This window comes from Sipha flava, unplaced genomic scaffold (genome assembly GCF_003268045.1).
Source record: "Sipha flava isolate LNK unplaced genomic scaffold, YSA_version1 18689_pilon_pilon, whole genome shotgun sequence".
Taxonomy (NCBI): Eukaryota; Metazoa; Arthropoda; class Insecta; order Hemiptera; family Aphididae; genus Sipha; species Sipha flava.
Window position 1 is genome coordinate 9002 of NW_020272397.1, and position 5948 is coordinate 14949.

Consider the following 5948-nt stretch of genomic DNA (forward strand, 5'->3'; position numbering starts at 1 on the left):
TAAATGTCTTTGTAAAATATCTTAAACTAAATATTGTTTATTTTGCTCATAGTGGTTTGCAGAGTAATGAATTAATGAATGCTCAAACACCAGTGTAGTACTGTTGTACCCAAGAGCTTGGTTATTATTATACTTTTCTTCTAATATTATAGTCTTAGTATAGTTTATTTATTTAAACCGTATCTTACTAGAACGTTTTATATAATAATAAAAATATTTGCTTTGATTATGTTAAGTTTTATATTTGTATACATTATCTTCACATATTCTTTAAGCTTAAAAGCACATATATGCTATGATTACAAGAAACTTCCACACTCTGTCTTTCATAAATTATTTATGTTTTTATATATTCATTCTGTATATTTTTTTTAATTATTGTCGATAAGTACTTTTGTTTTCTGAATGTGAGAAAGGGGTTGGCGACGTCACCGATCGATCTTCCGTCTACCTTATGTTCCCGTCGAACGGTTTAAATGCCCGAATCTTTCTATTAGTTTTCAACTCGATAGGTAGACAGGTTGTAGGCATAGGTCCCGATAGGTCCCCGTAGGTTCAGGTTAGATTCCGAGCCATCGCCACCGGCTTCTTTGCAGGATTCCGCTGCCGGAGGAAATTCTGCCGCCGTCGATTCGTACGGGCGTCGTTTCCGCTTCCGCGGAATCTGTTTTTTTTTTTTCCGTCCGTCGCGTCCGATTTTCGCCGCTGCCGTTTGTTACGCCGTGTCCAACGTAAATCCGTCAAATGCGTTTAACGCAGTGCGTTGCGGTCAATGCGATGAAAATATTAATCAAAACCGTAGACATGATTCGACGTGTCCTAACTGGACGGCGAGTGCGTCCGATACGACCGATAACGCATCAGCCGTATTCGACGCACTAGTTTGAAAACAAATAATTTTGTTTTCAAACGCAAGAACGCAACGCACTGCGTTTATCAACGAACTCACATAATATTAACGCATACAAAATAAACACCTTGTTGTATAATCATTAATTTATATTATTTATCAATTATTTTAATATATATAATTTAAAAAACACAAATTTAAATATTAAAATGGAGCTGTTAATATCGGAAGTACAAAAAAGAAGCGTTTTATGGAATAAATGGCATAAAAAATATAGAGACAGAATTGTGAGTGATAAAGAATGGAATGCAGTGGCTGAGAAAACTAAAATGGATAGTAAGTAATTAATTTCTGATTAAAGATTTTGTACAAACTATTTGAAAAATAATTATTCAATGTTAGAATTTACAATTTAAAAAATTGTACAAGTTATTAGAACATTAATTTTAATAAAAAAAAAAGGAATTGATTATTATAATATACATCTGATATAATTAATTATAATATTATGTCATACTAAACTTAAATTCTACTCTCTTGAAAAAACTGTACGAAACTTATTGTGAGCACTGAAGGCAGGTTTATATTATTTTAAATTAATTCGTAGATTTCTAAATTGTACGCATCGGACGCAAATTGACGTTGGACATGCATGCGATTGTCGCAATAATGTGCGTCGATTGCGATGCGAAAACGGACGCGCCGGACGCAATTCGGATTTACGTTGGACACGGCTTTATCAACTACCGCCGTCGTGTCTTATCGACGGGAGTGTTGATCCCGCTCGCGGTTTCTTTTTTATTTATTTTCCGCCGTCCGTCAAGTCCGATTTTTTCTTTTCGTTTCAAACTTTTTTTTGTGAAATCGTTTTCATCGCTTTAATCGTATTATTTAATATATGTTATTACATATTCGATTTGTTTTACCGAAAATTATTTATCCGTTTTTCTTTACTTATGTTGATTTGATGTGTAACGTTATTATTAAACGCTTACACACAGCTGTGAAACGAAGAAAACATAATACGTTTAAAATATAGTTTGTTTTTTTTATCAGCGTTAAGTACGTTCAATACGATTTGTTTTGCCAAACGATATAGGGAGATAGCTGTTGTTTGATTTATTTATACTTTTTTCAATGGAAAGGAATTGAATTCAAAGGGTCTTCGGTGCTAATGATACTGTTCAAAACTTTCACAGCTATAAAATAACGAATACTCGGTATATATTACATTTTGAAACTTTTTCGTTCCACTGCTTATTGAATGTTATTTTTTTCGGTTTTAGTTATGAGTCTTACAATATCAGTCGTTACACTTGGACGAAAGGAAATCAAAACTTTTGCGATGTAATGTAAATAAGAAAACCCGGTAAGTTTTACCTTTTTTCTTTCCACTATACATGTTTTTAAAATTTATTAATTACATAAATTTTTATTCGTCTTACCAAAAAATAAAAAGCAATGTGATTGACATCAATGATATTTTTATAAACACAATCGGATATAAAAAATATATATACAATACTTTTTAGAATTCTATTGTTCACACGTATGTTTATTAGGTCTATTGTTCGACTATGATTTAATCGTGTCTTTATATTATGTTAAATGATTAGAAATTTGTTTTTTTTAAACATGTTAAATACATTCAAATTGATTTATTTTTCCAAATTATGTAGGGATATAGCTGTTGTAATTTTCATCTCAATTTCTTCTTTGGAATGGCGTTGAATTCAATGTGTTATCGGTGCTAATGATACTATTCAAAACAAACACGACTATAAAATAAAGAAAACATGGTACGTATTGCATTTTTTAACTCTTTTTTCAATTACATATGTTTAGAATGTTATTTTTACCGGTTTCAGTGAAATAGTCCTACACAATCAGTCCTTACACTTAGAAGAAAGGAAATGAAAACTTTAATGATATAATGTAAATAAGAAAATCCAATAAGTTTTACCTTTTTTTTTAAATTATTTTCTTTACACTATATATATTTTAAATGTGTTTTTAAAATTTGTCAATTAAATTAATTTTTATGATGTTTATTTGTTATTAGGACAGTGTCATTGTATGTTTTCATTGAGAAGGAATGTGATTGCCATTAATGAAATTTTTAGAAACACTATTATACAATACATTTTATAATTATACTGTAAAAACACATATTTTTATTCATTTTATTGTTCGACAATGATTCAATTGTATCTTTAAATTATATTAGGTAATTGTAAATTTGTTTTTTAAATATGTTAAATACATTACATTTGATTTATTTTTCCAATATATTATGAAATAAGAATACCAAATATGTTTTTTACCTTTTTTGTAAATAATCTTCTTCGCACTACATTATATTTTACATTAACTTTTATTTGTTTTACTAAAAAATATTAGGAGAGAGCTATTGGATGTTTTCATTGAGAAGGAATATGATTGGCTTCAATGGTATTTTTATAATCACAAACAGTTGTAAAAATTAACAATCAAATTCTATGGAACACTTTTTACAATTATTTTTCTCACATATGTCTATTAAGTCTATCGCTCGACTATGATTTAATTGTGTCTTTAAATTATGTTAAATAATTATAAATTTGTTTTTTAAATATGTTAAACACATTCAATTTGATTTATTTTTTCAAATAATAGAGGGAGATAGAGTTAGTGTGATAAATATTTGTTAATGCTTCTATTGATACTATTCGAAACATGCTTAGCTATAAAATAAATAAAACATGGTATGAATTATAATTTTTATCGCTCTTATTCCAATATGATATAAGTGTTTTTTTGAAATATCTTGAACTTTATTGTTTACTTTGCTCATAGTGTTTCGCAGAGTAATTAATTAACAAGTGCTCGAACATGAGTGTAGTACTGTTGTACCCAAGAGCTTAGTTGTTTTCCTAATATTATAAGACAATATTATAGTCTTAGTATATTAGTTCATTTACTTAAACCGTATCTTACTGGAACGTTGTATAATATTAAAAATATTTGCTTTATAATGATTGTGTTGTATACTGTGTTATGAAAACTATCGATATGGTTTGCGTATTATTCATACACTATACATTTCAAAGCTGTATAATATGAAATTTTGTAACACACAGGTGTAGAACAATAAATATATTGAAATGTAATATAGTGCATTCATAATGTGTTGAGATGTTTATTTGCATGTACGCCGCGAGTGTTGGCTAAACTGTCGAATGACGTGAATGTTGGCTAAACCGTCGAATGACGTGAATGTTGGCTGCACCGTCGAACAACGCTATCCCGTCGCATAGGTCACGTGGATTTTCCCGTTGAACGTAGCCGTTTGTGCTTCGATGGACGTCGAAGCACTTGGATGTAATTCTGCTTTTACTCTGCTGTCATTTGTTTGTTGATCATTACAAATCGAATGCTGTATTGCTGTGCTGTCAATTAGAACTTTTCAGTTTAAATTGTCAGTTATTTTTTTGTCTAATTCTTTTTTTTTGTTTCAGATTTTTTTACAATGGCCCCCACGTGTGTCATATGTGGGCCTGTCCGCGGCGTAGGCGTTTCCGTTCATAAATTCCCGACGACGGACCAGACGGTTCGGAATGAATGGTTAGATTTTGTCTCGCGCCACGGAATCAATCGGAACCAAGTACTCGCGATGTCAAAACTGTGTTCGAGGCATTTCGATCGTGACGACTTCACGGTTATAGCCGTTCGACGTATTCACCGCCGTGACGCGGTACCGAGGAATGGCGTGTTACCAGATGCGCCAGTAGCAGCGGTCGAAGACATCGAGGTGGAAGTGGTAACGGTGAACGACGTTGACTTGGTTGACGAACAGAACAATGATAAAGACTTGATGGCCAACATCGTTGTCGTCGAATAACTGATCGCCGCCCGAGTTACCGTGCCGGCACCCGCCCGCCTATTTATCGGACCGATGGATCGCGTTTGTCCTCACTGCTACGCGAGACATTTTGTTGGTGAGCATTTTATTTGTTGCGGGGATGGTAAAGTTTTATTGACAGGTGACAGAGCGTTGGGAGAGGTTCCACTTGCACTGCGGAGGCTGCTCAGCGAAGACGGCCTGGAGAACAGGCATTTTCAGAAAGAGGTCCGTCAGTACAACAATGCCATGGCGTTCGCTTCTCTGGTCACACAAGATTTCCAAGCACCCCCAGGACGAAGACCCAGAACATTCGTCATGCACGGCCAAACGTATCATCTGATCAGTGACGCGGCCGCCGGATCGGACGCTATTCCACGGTTCTGTCAACTGTATTTTGTGGACACGTGGTTGGCGACCCAGAGCCGCATTCGAAACCCCGTCAACTCCGCGTGCAGACCGGATCTTTTGGAGAGACTGGACATGCTGCTGTGAGAGATCAACCCGTACGCCCGAATGTTCATGTATATGACGGAAGTATGGAACAGAGAACAGTTTGCGGCTGCGGTGGAAAATCCGGCGAGACCGCCTCGGACTGTAAGTATGTATTTTGTACGCGATTCCAGGGACCCAGGACGACGAAACGAGCCGGCCGTGCGTGAGATCGCTGCAGTGTTCGTTGGAAACGACGGCGATCCTCCGGAAAACGTGGACTTTGTTGTGTACGATCGGAATCCGAACCCCAACGTCAACTATCGGCGAATACCTTCCACCAGCCGTCATACCGACCCATTGCTCTATCCGCTATTATTCCCGCATGGCGAACGCGGATGGGCCGCGTACATGCCGCACGAAGGACCGCGCCGCACCCGCGTCAATCAAAACGTTTCAGCGAAGGAGTATTCATGTTATCGTTTGGTCGTTCGTTACGACGGCTTAAACGAGCCGAACGCTCGGTTCAGTGCCATCCATAACGGTCGATTTTTGTTTCAGCAATATGTGTGTGACCATTATGTCAGAGTCGAGGCGAGCAGGTTGAGCTATTTGCGAAACAACCAGGACCAGTTGCGCTCCGAATCCTACCAGGGTCTGATAGACCATCTCGCCGTACAGGATGTTCCGCAGCAACACGCCGTTGGCCGTCGCGTCACACTGCCCTCTTCCTTTGCAAGCAGTCCGCGTAGCATGCAACTCAATTATCAAGACGCCATGGCTATT

At 36.1% G+C, this 5948-nt stretch overlaps 1 long non-coding RNA gene across 1 annotated transcript; it reads left to right on the top strand.

Moving 5' to 3' along the window:
• The first annotated feature begins 2127 nt into the window (after positions 1–2127).
• On the top strand, positions 2128–3092 carry LOC112681159. Its single transcript, XR_003148376.1, has 4 exons — positions 2128–2219; positions 2530–2649; positions 2719–2785; positions 2913–3092. It is a non-coding gene; the product is annotated as an uncharacterized LOC112681159 (long non-coding RNA).
• The last annotated feature ends 2856 nt before the right edge of the window (positions 3093–5948 follow it).